The sequence below is a fragment of the Hoplias malabaricus genome, chromosome 5 (assembly GCF_029633855.1).
Source record: "Hoplias malabaricus isolate fHopMal1 chromosome 5, fHopMal1.hap1, whole genome shotgun sequence".
Lineage (NCBI taxonomy): Eukaryota > Metazoa > Chordata > Actinopteri > Characiformes > Erythrinidae > Hoplias > Hoplias malabaricus.
Genome location: NC_089804.1, coordinates 386,990 through 402,783, shown reverse-complemented (window position 1 = coordinate 402,783; position 15,794 = coordinate 386,990). Strand labels below are relative to the sequence as shown.

The 15,794-nt window shown below is 43.1% G+C and overlaps 2 long non-coding RNA genes across 3 annotated transcripts; both read left to right on the top strand.

The window, feature by feature from the left end:
* Positions 1–3,324: 3,324 nt before the first annotated feature.
* Positions 3,325–4,987, top strand: LOC136697913 (uncharacterized). 2 transcript variants are annotated; one of them, XR_010802760.1, is made up of 4 exons: positions 3,325–3,442; positions 3,960–4,022; positions 4,200–4,357; positions 4,761–4,987. It is a non-coding gene; the product is annotated as an uncharacterized lncRNA (long non-coding RNA). The 2 variants fall into 2 exon arrangements; XR_010802759.1 differs by lacking the exon at positions 3,325–3,442 and having other exon boundaries at positions 3,873–4,022.
* Positions 4,988–12,595: 7,608 nt separating this feature from the next.
* Positions 12,596–14,265, top strand: LOC136697904 (uncharacterized). Its single transcript, XR_010802756.1, has 4 exons — positions 12,596–12,720; positions 13,223–13,300; positions 13,478–13,635; positions 14,039–14,265. It is a non-coding gene; the product is annotated as an uncharacterized lncRNA (long non-coding RNA).
* Positions 14,266–15,794: the final 1,529 nt, after the last annotated feature.

Here is a 15,794-nt window from a genome sequence, read left to right as displayed (position 1 = left end):
GCTCAGACGGAAAGTCTCACATAATTGTTTTAAGCGTTTGCAGAATTCCTCTCCCCCATCTGTGACCTCGGGGAGAGAAGCGGCCACCTCTTTGATCTCAGCAAAAGTTCATGGTCTGAACACCTGTCCGATGGTCTCACCCATCGGAACCTCAAGCATCGGCGTGCTAAACTGGTTCATGGCCGGGAATCCCGTACTCTTCGTCGTTGTCCCTGGAGCGGAGTTTCATGCTTAGTGGCGCAATCTCCTTTTTTCTGGCTTTGGGCTTTACGCTTGGCTCTGTGAGACTCTCAGGTGTGTCTGGAGGGAGAGAGCCTGGGAACTGTGGCCCTTCTTCCTCCTCAGTCTCGTCCTCCTTCACACTTCTCTCATGCTGCTTGGATGGGAGGGTCCCTTGGCGGAATCTGCAGCTGTTGTTGAGCGGTTGGTTGTGTCTCGGCAGCTGGAGGGAGTGCAGGTGAATGTGGAGGTAGAGGAGGTGCTGAGGCCTGCGCTGGGCAATGTGGATTCACGTCCAGGTCCCAGTTGATCTTCGGATATAGGCCGTACTCAGGAGGGGGTGGAAGGGCCAGAAAAGGCACAGGCATACATAGAAGAACAGCTCAGACAGCACAAACATTTGCACAATCGTTAGATATTGGTGAAATAGCACACACATTTGATTTAACATACCCATTAACTTCTCTCTTCTTTGCATTTCTGTTCTTTTTCTGAATTCTTTTATCTGCTTCTCCCTTCCACATTTGTAGCGCCTTCCGGCCCGCTACAAACGACTCTGGAAGTTTTTTACAACATCCACACCCACTAAGCTGAATATTCTGAGTGTTTCAGTCTCCTGCTCTTTATGTATTAATTCATCTGTCAACCGTTCCAACTGATTTGGGCTGAACATACAACCAGAACTCAAATTTGTGAAATTCTCACCTTTTATTTGCCGGCTTTATGTGGGAATCCGTATCAAGGAGTGGTCAGATGTTCAAAGCCACAACTCGATTCCCACCTTCGTCACCAAAATTCTTCTTCATTCTCAGTATTGTGAAGATGATGCTGAAAATGACTTCTACACCAACACCATTCTTTTGTTGCAAATAATCAGGTTGATTACAATGAAAAGAACAGCATCTTAATGAGCCCCAGTCGACCACTTGACATTTTCACCCCATCCTCAACTTATAGGATGGTTTGTCTACATGAGGTCAATGTTATGGCTTTTGTTTACTTTATTTCCTCTTGTAGTAAAGAGAACTTGTAAGAACGTCCTGTCCTGCCACCTCCAGTAGAAAAAAAAAAAAATAATAAAAAAATAAAAAAAAAAGCTTACCCCAACATCCCATTCTCGCAGAAACAAAACCCCTGTGTAGGCACAAATTCAATGTCATTCCTTGTACTGCAAACTTAACATGCATGTGGACATTAAATGTACATCAGCACTGGCCCTTGTTTTGAAAAATGTCTGCGCTCAGGGAGTCTGGACTCCATTTGTACGAGTGAAGTTACACATTGCCTGAACAATAAGCATGTGTGAGTTACCCTGTATAAGAGCATCTGCTAAATGCTGTAACTGAGGACCCAGAGAATACAGCTTGCTGCTTTAATCTGTAGCTTGTGAGAGGCATTGTTCAAACATTGATCAAACTCAATTTTGACGGTAACCTGAGCCCAGTGCCATCCCCTGGCACTGAAAGTTGGTGCAGCTATGAGCTTGCTCTTTACTACATTGGTCACTCAAACAATGTTGCACTGGGCTCAGTATATCTAGCTTACCAAAAGCCAGCCTGTTACACTATGCTCAGTAGGGTTCAAGTTCTCTGGTTAAAGGACTCCAGGTTTGAACACACACAGAAATTAAGGACTGTCAGCATTTTCTTTTGAGAAGTGAGGTCAGGAGTAGAACTCCTGGGAGAAGTAGAATAGCCATAGCTCCTCTCCCTGAAGTCAGGATCAGGAGTTTAGCCCGATTTATTAAACTCAGCACAACCAATGGACACTTCAGTAAAGACACCACAGAGACGTCTGTCAGGGAATATAAAGTTTATTGAGAAGCACAGCAGGGAGATGGAGCAGCTGGAGTCCATGAGCTCATGCACAAACTTCACACCACAGTTCTTCAGACGAACTCTGCAACGGAACAAGACACAGCTTTAGGATCTCACTTCTCCAGCAGAAATCAGCCTCCAAATTACATTAGCTTCTCCCTCCCAGACCTGGAGTACCCTCCTACCCTGCACTAGACTGGAACATCTCAGGGGAAACCTCCTGAAACCAAGTCCATCTTCAGAAACAGATCAGAGCTCAGTTCAGGAAGATCCCCCACTGAGATCACTCCACATTCCCTCCATCTGAGAGAAGAGCTGAAGTGAGGGTCAGCAGCGCTGGAGGAGACCACCCCAGTACTGACCAGACCCTCAGAGGAGGGTCATTACCACCACACTCCATTCCCTCTCCTCCAGCAGTGAACCCCACTCAGATCCCTCTCCTTCACCTGGACCTCAATGTTTTAGAGTGGGATAAGGATCAGAACCTTGCTCGGAGTCTGGAGATTCTGTCACCGCTTTCACTTTTCCTTCAACATCAGAATCTTGCTCGGAGTCTGGAGATTCTTTCACTTCTTCCTGTCCAGCACCAGAAGCATCAGTCCATTTCTCCCACAGCTCCTCCACAGAACTACGGGCTCCTGGACACAACACACCTCGCATTACACAGGGTCAGCAAAGTCAAACAAACAGACACCAAGAATCAGCAGGACATCCTTAACATGCCACAGCTGCACAGTTTAGCACCCCCTAGTGTCCCAATGTGGTTCTGTTGCAACATTTACAGAGACAGACCCTTTAACCAATAAGATCTAATAACTCACCTCTGTAGCTCCTGATCACTCTCGACAACTGCAGCCCCTCGGCTCGCACCTGCTCAGACCCAGCTGGAAAACACAGCACTGCAGAGAGACACAGACATGAGGACAGGAGCGTAACACTAGGAGAGAAGCCCCCCAGCTGAGAGACAGACCCCCAGCTGCTGAGAAACAGGTATCTAACCTTCTCTGATTCTGAGAGAGAGCTGTGGTGGAACTACTCAGAACCTCCAGCTTCTCTCAGAACAGGAACTGAAGGGTGGACCACCCTCTCTTTTTCTTTCTAAAGACATGGGCTCTGAAGGGTGTGGACTTACAGTGAGAGACGAAGGCCAAAAGAAGAGCCACCACCAAGAGCTTATACTGAACCATAATGAGAACCTGAAGAACACACTGAAGAACCTTCCTCAGGAGCGCAGTTAAATATCAGCACTGATGGGCCTCAGGTGGACTTCATTAATCAGACACACAGCGCCCCCTGCTGGAGAACACACACAGTCAGCAGACTCCTGCAGGGGGTGCTCTCTCCACACTGCCTCCCTTTTCTTTTTAATTGCTGTCTTTAATTCTTCAGCAGCTGCTTTTATGAAGGTATTGGAACAGATTTAAAAGTCTAGTTGGATTAAGTTTGAAAATTGTTTTTTTCAAAATAGATATTTAGTTTTTAGTCTTTAATCTATTAATTCTTTAATCAATTCTAAACAGGATTCAAGGCTACAACCAGGTTTTTCACAACTATAAGTACAAACCTTTTGATAGTTTTGATAAATACCAGGAGGATATTGTCCCACACTGAGAGGAGGATTAAAGCTGGACAGATTCTGAGGGCACTCTTTGTACAGAAACGTCTTGAAAATAAACCTGTTACTTAAAATTGACTAAACATTTTTACAGTTTACACACACACACACTGTGACATGTGCCAGGGGGGTTATGGGTAATGTAGTTCTTTTGTTTGCCGGCACAATGAAGGCAATAAAGCACACCTGACATGGCAACGTGTGTGTATGTATTTGTGTATTTGTGAGTAAGTGAGTGAGTACATGTGTAACTAGTGTTACGCTCCTGTCCTCATGTCTGTGTCTCTCTGCACTGCTGTGTTTTCCAGCTGGGTCTGAGCAGGTGCGAGCCGAGGGGCTGCAGTTGTGGAAAGTGATCAGGAGCAAAAGAGGTGAGTTATTAGATCTTATTGGTTAAAGGGTCTGTCTCTGTGTAAATGTTGCAACAGAACCACATTGGGACACTAGGGGGTGCTAAACTGTGCAGCTGTGGCATGTTAAGGATGTCCTGCTGATTCTCGGTGTCTGGTGTTTGTCTGACCCTGTGTAATGAGGTGTGTTGTGTCCAGGAGCCCATGGTTCTGTGAGGAGCTGTGGGAGAGATAAACTGATGGTTCAGGTTCTGGTGCTGGACAAGAAGCAGTGAGAGAATCTCCAGACTGGGAGCAGGGTTTTATTGTTGAATCAGAAGTGGAAGCAGTGAAAAGATTTCCAGACTCAAAGCAAGGTTCTGATCCTAATCCCACTCTGAAACACTGAGGTCCAGGTGAAGGAGAGGGATCTGAGTGGGGTTCACTGCTGGAGGAGAGGGAGAGGAGTGTGGTGGTAGTGACCCTCCTCTGAGGGTCTGGTCAGTACTGGGGTGGTCTCCTCCAGCACTGCTGACCCTCACTTCAGCTCTTCTCTCAGATGGAGGGACTGTGGAGTGATCTCAGTGGGGGTTCTTCCTGAACTGAGCTCTGATCTGTTTCTGAAGGTGGACTTGGTTTCAGGAGGTTCCCCCTGAGATGTTCCAGTCTAGTGCAGGGTAGAAGGGTACTCCAGGTCTGGGAGAGAGAACCTAATGTAATGTGGAGGCTGATTTCTGCTGGAGGAGTGAGGTCCTAAAGCTGTGTCTTGTTCTGTTGCAGAGGTTGTGGCTGTCTGAAGAACTGTGGTGTGAAGTTTGTGCATGAGCTCATGGACTCCAGCTGCTCCACCTCCCTGCCGTGCTTCTCAATAAAATGTTATTTTCCCTGAGAGACGTCCCTGCCCTTGTGTTCCTCAGTGAATGATAAATCAGGTCCTGGGTTTTCAGTTTCCCTTCAGGTGGAGGAAATTATTTAATCCCAGGGTGTTCTAGCAGTGAAGACTCCAATGTGCAGCTGAGTGTCTCCTCCCAGTGTAACTCTGGGAGTTCCAGATTTTTGAAAACAGGAGCACAGGATTTGTTGGGGGTTAATTTCAGTTGAGTGGATTGCTGTTCCACACTCCATTAATACAAACTGCACCAGGACCACACCTACACCCCAACTCCTCTCCAGCAGGGGTCAGCACTGGCTCAGGTCACAAGTGATTAGTTTAGAGCTATTCCTCACTCTATTTCTGCAGTAAGGTGTAGATTTTGTTACCGCAGACCTACCTTGAAATCTACTGGGACCAAGCAATGTACACAAGACCATGTCGCAGAGAGTAACTTGTGTATCTATTAAAGGGAGAATCAGAACCATATTGTGCAGCAGGCCAAAGTCATTTTACAATAAAACAATGTTGGACTAGATTGACTCTGGCCACGAGGCAACAGATCCTAACTGCAGCGTCCGTAACAGTATTATTCCTTGATACGAGAGAATCAGTGCCCCTTTAATTCCTGTCAGTAACAAAACTTAAGCAGCACATGACACTCTTAAATAGATGGTAGTCTCAAAGTTGATTTTTGCTGATGTCACAACCAAGATAGTACATATTGCATGCAGTGGTTCAGCTACTGTCTCTAAAATTGATGGCCATGTACCTGGTGTTGGAACTTTCACCACACATGGACCGGTCAACTTCCTACTCATTCTTACTGAATGAGTAATGTGCTAAAACCATATATTTCTAACTGCCCATGGGTCTGTGATTTGTAACATTGAAGAATCAAACACATATGCTTTCCAATTTGCTTCTCTTTTCTGTAATGCATGGTAATGAACAGTCATTTCTTCAGATGTCCAAAGTCAAATAACTCCTTTTGTGCTTCTAACAATTACCTGAGTTGATACCAATACACGTGCATCTGTTTGTTAGCTTCAGAAAACTCTTATCAACATTATGCTCTATTTTTTGCATAGGCTTCTGAGTTGTGTGTACTTCCTTCTGCAATTGTAACTAATTTATTTCAGGAGTCTGCGTTACTTTTACAACATTTATAGGTGACACTGATGTTGTTTTTTCATTTACAAAGGTCATCCTTTTCTTTCTCATTTATTAGAGATACAGACATGATAGAAATACAATTTGTCGTCAGCAATGTAGCAGCATTCATCTCCTTTGATGACACAGCTAAAGCAGTAACCTGATTTGTTGCATTATTTCCCTTAATTATTTCTGGAGCTAAATTAATCAACTTTATTTGTGTTTTATTCATTTTCAGAGTTGCTGCTACAGTTGCTGCTGGAGTATATATCTCATCCTAACTGTCACTGAGTTTTGTACCCTTCTTTCCACAAAATTTGAAATGGTGTAAGTTTAAGCTCAGACTCTAAGTAAGTACAAGTGTATTCCCCTTGGTCCTCCCATGTAACATTACACAAAAGTATTGAACAATCATCTCTAATTTTGAATCATCTACTTTCTCTGGTCACAAGGCAAATGATTAACTTCAGGTCCTGTTAATACCACATCTTCACCTCGACTATTTTTCCATTTAGGAGAACTATTACTCCCCGTATTAAACCTTCCACATTTACAGGGATGGTGAACTGTTCTACAGTTCAACACTAATTTCAGTTTTCAATGGTGATGACATCATTGTAGTTATCAGAGTCACTAGTGTAGTTAGTTGTGATATGTTTAACCTCTCAGTAACATTCAGGACTGGAAAGTGGAATTCCCTGAAGTTTCTTTCACTCTAGACCTTGTACCGTTTAGGTCTAACCTTTTTTCTAACTGGTCTTGGACTATTTTGTTGACCCTAGTTTCTGAAATGTTCTGAAGTGGAATTACTGCTCTCTGTAATCTTTGATGTTTCACAGTCTACTGGCATAGGACCTGCCATACCAGGCCCTATACTAGTCCTTTACCAAGCCCTATACCAGGCCTTGGTATTGGAGATGAGCCAAGATGGCCCCGCAGGTAACTGCTGTGGCCCAGAGCTCCTCAAACTTTGGCAGCTATCTTATCTTTCTTACTTTTTGTTTACATTTTTTTTTAACTCTGGGACTACAGTATAGTTGAACATATCTGCTAGCTGTTGCAAATAACTTGATACGCTACCCAGACTACAAATACTGGAATTCTATCCCTCTGGAGATACAGATCTATCCGGAGGGCACTAACATCATTCCTCCCCTGCTGAAGCAATGCACACGGCAGCGCGACAGAAAGCAAAAGAGGGGGAAGAGGGGAGGACTAGCGGCTAAGATAAAAGCTAACCCATTCAAACCGGCCATTTCAAGTCTGTTTATAGCCAACGCCCGGTCACTAAACAATAAAATGGACGAACTACGACTGTGGATTCCATCACACAAACTGGATTATGTCTGGACAGAGTGATGTATATAACAATGAAAGGAGTGAGGGACCAGAGAATGACTGAGAGCAAAGAAAACAAGATGAAAGCATCCTCAACAAATCAGCCTTTCCCTTCTGGTTATATATAGCCTACATTTTACCAAACCACTAGAAACACATAGAAGACACTTATATGGTCAAGAGACACCACACATTATGAGTGACATAGTCACATAACTGCATCCTTTAGGTTCTTGAAAAACATATGTATTATTCCAGTACTTGTAATTTATACTTTAACATATGAAAAAGCATTCTACTGGTATGTTTTAAACTCTAGAAATGACCCCTGTCAAACATTCAGAGTTTATTTCCACTATTCAAATATGAATAGTACTTTTGTACTTATCAGTTGTAATTAATTGTTTATATAAATTAACAGTACTGAACAAAGGTCTAGACACCAGAGATTATACGATTTAAAAACCCTTTATCTGAGCATTAAGTGTTAATTTGTTAAACCCAGATGAAAAACAAAAAAGCTCAACATTAGGAAAAACCAAAAAACGCTGTTCCAACAAGCATCATATTCTATACACAAGTATTGATCCAAACCCCTCTTAAATCTCCCCTCACGACAGTCCACACCATCCGAGGCCCTCAACCAACATCCTGTTCCACAAACAATGACCCCAAACAATATATCTCTACTTTTATCAAACTTTTGCAATCAAGGAGAATTCTAACCAACCTGCTCTACAGACTTACTCACACCCACTGCTTTATATAAAAACGATCCTATATTTCCCCATTTCTTTTAGATTATTACACTTTTATCTCCTCTGTGATCACCTTCAACTCCACACAAGCACCACACCCACTGAGGAGCCACAGACAATCTTCTTACGTGTCCAAACCTCTGCACAGCACCGTACATTATTAAGCTTAGATCCAAACAGGCTCATGTGATGTCTTTCCTCATACATCATAAACACAACCCCGAGGAGTATCTATATGCACATCTTTACTTTTAATTTGCCCCATTAAATATATTATACTCTCTATTTAAACCAAATCAATGTGGCTTTTATCATTACATCACTTACACCTTTGTCATGAAGGAAAACTCTAGAAAAGCATCAGATCTCAAGGCTCCAGCGAGACTAGAGGAGCTTAAACCCGTGATATTTTTTTTCCTCCCAATAAAAGTCAACATGCGGAGATTTCAATTCCTCTCCCTTTTTTCAACACTAATGTAAGCTCTAATTCTCATGAATAACCCTAACCATTTATAGGTATTAACAAATGTATTTAATTAAGATACACACAGGAACTCATATAAATAGTGATCCCCCCTTTCACACACACAAACAACACTCAGCTTTGTATCTCCTTTCTCACTTTTCCTATTCTCAGCATCTAAAATGTCCTTCTGGGGTCATGTCATACTCCCCAACAAAGGCCCATCAATGTTATCTAAAACTTATTTATTTATTTCATAAGTCCCCTTTTCAAACTCATGACAGAATCAACAAAGTCATTTTAAAAGGCTCATGAATGAAGTTACAATTAAAATGTCCTGAAAAGAGGCTCATAAACTTTATCATTACAAATATCTTTCCCTATTTATTTCTACCCCATCATCACACCCCACATGTGATTATTTAGTCTCTTAGCAGAGACTTTGTCAAACACACACTCACTCTGGACAGTCCAAAAACAAAGGAGGAGGGATGGCCTTTCCCCATTTACACTTCAGCACTTCCACAGAGAGACACTTCCCCTTAAGCACACACACACACACAGACAAACCAACTGAACTCTCACACAATACATCCATTTTCAACATTTAACACAAATTCTTCATAGTCAACTCATTCAAATTTTAACAGCATGCTTTTATTTTCACCGCTGCTCCTTATTTCCTAGTTTAATTTTTTCTACCGTATAAAGTGTAATAGTTCAAAGGGAGGCAGCATCAATACAGTGTTCAATAACAGTGTTTTGAGTGGGCACCTCAATTTAACACGATGAAACTTCCTCAAAACTATTAACACAATACTGCATACACTAATGAGTCTAATACGGTGCAGCCCTTCAACACTCAAAGATACAACCAGAGCTCAAATTTGTGAACTGCTCACCTTTTATTTGCCAGCTTTAAGTGGGAATCCATATCAAGGAGTGGTCAGATGTTCAAAGCCACAACTCGAATCCCACCTTCGTCACCAACATTCTTGTTTATTCTCAGTATTGTGAAGATGATGCTGAAAACGATGTCTACGCCAACACCATTTTTTTGTTGCAAATAATCAGGTCTATTACAATGAAAAGAACAGCATCTTAACGAGCCCCAGTCGACTACTTGACATTTTCACCCCATCCTCAACTTATAGGTTGGTTTGTCTACATGAGGTAAATGTTATGGCTTTTGTTTACTTCATTTCCTCTTGTAGTAAAGAGAACTTGTAAGAACGTCCTGTCCTGCCACCTCCAGTAAAAAATAAAAGCGCTTACCCCAACATCCCATTCTCACAGAAACAAAACCCATGTGTAGGCACAAATTCAAGCACAAACATTTGCACAATCGTTAGATATTGGTGAAATAGCACACACATTTGATTTAACATACCCATTAACTTCTCTCTTCTTTGCATTTCTGTTCTTTTTCTGAATTCTTTTATCTGCTTCTCCCTTCCACATTTGTAGCGCCTTCCGGCCCGCTACAAACGACTCTGGAAGTTTTTTACAACACCCACACCCACTAAGCTGAATATTCTGAGTGTTTCAGTCTCCTGCTCTTTATGTATTAATTCATCTGTCAACCTTTCCAACTGATTTGGGCTGAACATACAACCAGAACTCAAATTTGTGAAATTCTCACCTTTTATTTGCCGGCTTTATGTGGGAATCCGTATCAAGGAGTGGTCAGATGTTCAAAGCCACAACTCGATTCCCACCTTCGTCATCAAAATTCTTCTTCATTCTCAGTATTGTGAAGATGATGCTGAAAATGACTTCTACACCAACACCATTCTTTTGTTGCAAATAATCAGGTTGATTACAATGAAAAGAACAGCATCTTAATGAGCCCCAGTCAACCACTTGACATTTTCACCCCATCCTCAACTTATAGGATGGTTTGTCTACATGAGGTCAATGTTATGGCTTTTGTTTACTTTATTTCCTCTTGTAGTAAAGAGAACTTGTAAGAACGTCCTGTCCTGCCACCTCCAGTAGAAAGAAAAAAAAAAAAAAAAAAAAAAAAAAAAAAGCTTACCCCAACATCCCATTCTCGCAGAAACAAAACCCCTGTGTAGGCACAAATTCAATGTCATTCCTTGTACTGCAAACTTAACATGCATGTGGACATTAAATGTACATCAGCACTGGCCCTTGTTTTGACAAATGTCTGCGCTCAGGGAGTCTGGACTCCATTTGTACGAGTGAAGTTACACATTGCCTGAACAATAAGCACGTGTGAGTTACCCTGTATAAGAGCATCTGCTAAATGCTGTAACTGAGGACCCAGAGAATACAGCTTGCTGCTTTAATCTGTAGCTTGTGAGAGGCATTGTTCAGATCAAACTCAATTTTGATGGTAACCTGAGCCCAGTGCCATCCCCTGGCACTGAAAGTTGGTGCAGCTATGAGCTTGCTCTTTACTACATTGGTCACTCAAACAATGTTGCACTGGGCTCAGTATATCTAGCTTACCAAAAGCCAGCCTGTTACACTATGCTCAGTAGGGTTCAAGTTCTCTGGTTAAAGGACTCCAGGTTTGAACACACACAGAAATTAAGGACTGTCAGTATTTTCTTTTGAGAAGTGAGGTCAGGAGTAGAACTCCTGGGAGAAGTAGAATAGCCATAGCTCCTCTCCCTGAAGTCAGGATCAGGAGTTTAGCCCGATTTATTAAACTCAGCACAACCAATGGACACTTCAGTAAAGACACCACAGAGACGTCTGTCAGGGAATATAAAAAGTTTATTGAGAAGCACAGCAGGGAGATGGAGCAGCTGGAGTCCATGAGCTCATGCACAAACTTCACACCACAGTTCTTCAGACGAACTCTGCAACGGAACAAGACACAGCTTTAGGATCTCACTTCTCCAGCAGAAATCAGCCTCCAAATTACATTAGCTTCTCCCTCCCAGACCTGGAGTACCCTCCTACCCTGCACTAGACTGGAACATCTCAGGGGAAACCTCCTGAAACCAAGTCCATCTTCAGAAACAGATCAGAGCTCAGTTCAGGAAGATCCCCCACTGAGATCACTCCACATTCCCTCCATCTGAGAGAAGAGCTGAAGTGAGGGTCAGCAGCGCTGGAGGAGACCACCCCAGTACTGACCAGACCCTCAGAGGAGGGTCATTACCACCACACTCCATTCCCTCTCCTCCAGCAGTGAACCCCACTCAGATCCCTCTCCTTCACCTGGACCTCAATGTTTTAGAGTGGGATAAGGATCAGAACCTTGCTCGGAGTCTGGAGATTCTGTCACCGCTTTCACTTTTCCTTCAACATCAGAATCTTGCTCGGAGTCTGGAGATTCTTTCACTTCTTCCTGTCCAGCACCAGAAGCATCAGTCCATTTCTCCCACAGCTCCTCCACAGAACTACGGGCTCCTGGACACAACACACCTCGCATTACACAGGGTCAGCAAAGTCAAACAAACAGACACCAAGAATCAGCAGGACATCCTTAACATGCCACAGCTGCACAGTTTAGCACCCCCTAGTGTCCCAATGTGGTTCTGTTGCAACATTTACAGAGACAGACCCTTTAACCAATAAGATCTAATAACTCACCTCTGTAGCTCCTGATCACTCTCGACAACTGCAGCCCCTCGGCTCGCACCTGCTCAGACCCAGCTGGAAAACACAGCACTGCAGAGAGACACAGACATGAGGACAGGAGCGTAACACTAGGAGAGAAGCCCCCCAGCTGAGAGACAGACCCCCAGCTGCTGAGAAACAGGTATCTAACCTTCTCTGATTCTGAGAGAGAGCTGTGGTGGAACTACTCAGAACCTCCAGCTTCTCTCAGAACAGGAACTGAAGGGTGGACCACCCTCTCTTTTTCTTTCTAAAGACATGGGCTCTGAAGGGTGTGGACTTACAGTGAGAGACGAAGGCCAAAAGAAGAGCCACCACCAAGAGCTTATACTGAACCATAATGAGAACCTGAAGAACACACTGAAGAACCTTCCTCAGGAGCGCAGTTAAATATCAGCACTGATGGGCCTCAGGTGGACTTCATTAATCAGACACACAGCGCCCCCTGCTGGAGAACACACACAGTCAGCAGACTCCTGCAGGGGGTGCTCTCTCCACACTGCCTCCCTTTTCTTTTTAATTGCTGTCTTTAATTCTTCAGCAGCTGCTTTTATGAAGGTATTGGAACAGATTTAAAAGTCTAGTTGGATTAAGTTTGAAAATTGTTTTTTTCAAAATAGATATTTAGTTTTTAGTCTTTAATCTATTAATTCTTTAATCAATTCTAAACAGGATTCAAGGCTACAACCAGGTTTTTCACAACTATAAGTACAAACCTTTTGATAGTTTTGATAAATACCAGGAGGATATTGTCCCACACTGAGAGGAGGATTAAAGCTGGACAGATTCTGAGGGCACTCTTTGTACAGAAACGTCTTGAAAATAAACCTGTTACTTAAAATTGACTAAACATTTTTACAGTTTACACACACACACACTGTGACATGTGCCAGGGGGGTTATGGGTAATGTAGTTCTTTTGTTTGCCGGCACAATGAAGGCAATAAAGCACACCTGACATGGCAACGTGTGTGTATGTATTTGTGTATTTGTGAGTAAGTGAGTGAGTACATGTGTAACTAGTGTTACGCTCCTGTCCTCATGTCTGTGTCTCTCTGCAGTGCTGTGTTTTCCAGCTGGGTCTGAGCAGGTGCGAGCCGAGGGGCTGCAGTTGTTGAAAGTGATCAGGAGCAAAAGAGGTGAGTTATTAGATCTTATTGGTTAAAGGGTCTGTCTCTGTGTAAATGTTGCAACAGAACCACATTGGGACACTAGGGGGTGCTAAACTGTGCAGCTGTGGCATGTTAAGGATGTCCTGCTGATTCTCGGTGTCTGGTGTTTGTCTGACCCTGTGTAATGAGGTGTGTTGTGTCCAGGAGCCCATGGTTCTGTGAGGAGCTGTGGGAGAGATAAACTGATGGTTCAGGTTCTGGTGCTGGACAAGAAGCAGTGAGAGAATCTCCAGACTGGGAGCAGGGTTTTATTGTTGAATCAGAAGTGGAAGCAGTGAAAAGATTTCCAGACTCAAAGCAAGGTTCTGATCCTAATCCCACTCTGAAACACTGAGGTCCAGGTGAAGGAGAGGGATCTGAGTGGGGTTCACTGCTGGAGGAGAGGGAGAGGAGTGTGGTGGTAGTGACCCTCCTCTGAGGGTCTGGTCAGTACTGGGGTGGTCTCCTCCAGCACTGCTGACCCTCACTTCAGCTCTTCTCTCAGATGGAGGGACTGTGGAGTGATCTCAGTGGGGGTTCTTCCTGAACTGAGCTCTGATCTGTTTCTGAAGGTGGACTTGGTTTCAGGAGGTTCCCCCTGAGATGTTCCAGTCTAGTGCAGGGTAGAAGGGTACTCCAGGTCTGGGAGAGAGAACCTAATGTAATGTGGAGGCTGATTTCTGCTGGAGGAGTGAGGTCCTAAAGCTGTGTCTTGTTCTGTTGCAGAGGTTGTGGCTGTCTGAAGAACTGTGGTGTGAAGTTTGTGCATGAGCTCATGGACTCCAGCTGCTCCACCTCCCTGCCGTGCTTCTCAATAAAATGTTATTTTCCCTGAGAGACGTCCCTGCCCTTGTGTTCCTCAGTGAATGATAAATCAGGTCCTGGGTTTTCAGTTTCCCTTCAGGTGGAGGAAATTATTTAATCCCAGGGTGTTCTAGCAGTGAAGACTCCAATGTGCAGCTGAGTGTCTCCTCCCAGTGTAACTCTGGGAGTTCCAGATTTTTGAAAACAGGAGCACAGGATTTGTTGGGGGTTAATTTCAGTTGAGTGGATTGCTGTTCCACACTCCATTAATACAAACTGCACCAGGACCACACCTACACCCCAACTCCTCTCCAGCAGGGGTCAGCACTGGCTCAGGTCACAAGTGATTAGTTTAGAGCTATTCCTCACTCTATTTCTGCAGTAAGGTGTAGATTTTGTTACCGCAGACCTACCTTGAAATCTACTGGGACCAAGCAATGTACACAAGACCATGTCGCAGAGAGTAACTTGTGTATCTATTAAAGGGAGAATCAGAACCATATTGTGCAGCAGGCCAAAGTCATTTTACAATAAAACAATGTTGGACTAGATTGACTCTGGCCACGAGGCAACAGATCCTAACTGCAGCGTCCGTAACAGTATTATTCCTTGATACGAGAGAATCAGTGCCCCTTTAATTCCTGTCAGTAACAAAACTTAAGCAGCACATGACACTCTTAAATAGATGGTAGTCTCAAAGTTGATTTTTGCTGATGTCACAACCAAGATAGTACATATTGCATGCAGTGGTTCAGCTACTGTCTCTAAAATTGATGGCCATGTACCTGGTGTTGGAACTTTCACCACACATGGACCGGTCAACTTCCTACTCATTCTTACTGAATGAGTAATGTGCTAAAACCATATATTTCTAACTGCCCATGGGTCTGTGATTTGTAACATTGAAGAATCAAACACATATGCTTTCCAATTTGCTTCTCTTTTCTGTAATGCATGGTAATGAACAGTCATTTCTTCAGATGTCCAAAGTCAAATAACTCCTTTTGTGCTTCTAACAATTACCTGAGTTGATACCAATACACGTGCATCTGTTTGTTAGCTTCAGAAAACTCTTATCAACATTATGCTCTATTTTTTGCATAGGCTTCTGAGTTGTGTGTACTTCCTTCTGCAATTGTAACTAATTTATTTCAGGAGTCTGCGTTACTTTTACAACATTTATAGGTGACACTGATGTTGTTTTTTCATTTACAAAGGTCATCCTTTTCTTTCTCATTTATTAGAGATACAGACATGATAGAAATACAATTTGTCGTCAGCAATGTAGCAGCATTCATCTCCTTTGATGACACAGCTAAAGCAGTAACCTGATTTGTTGCATTATTTCCCTTAATTATTTCTGGAGCTAAATTAATCAACTTTATTTGTGTTTTATTCATTTTCAGAGTTGCTGCTACAGTTGCTGCTGGAGTATATATCTCATCCTAACTGTCACTGAGTTTTGTACCCTTCTTTCCACAAAATTTGAAATGGTGTAAGTTTAAGCTCAGACTCTAAGTAAGTACAAGTGTATTCCCCTTGGTCCTCCCATGTAACATTACACAAAAGTATTGAACAATCATCTCTAATTTTGAATCATCTACTTTCTCTGGTCACAAGGCAAATGATTAACTTCAGGTCCTGTTAATACCACATCTTCACCTCGACTATTTTTCCA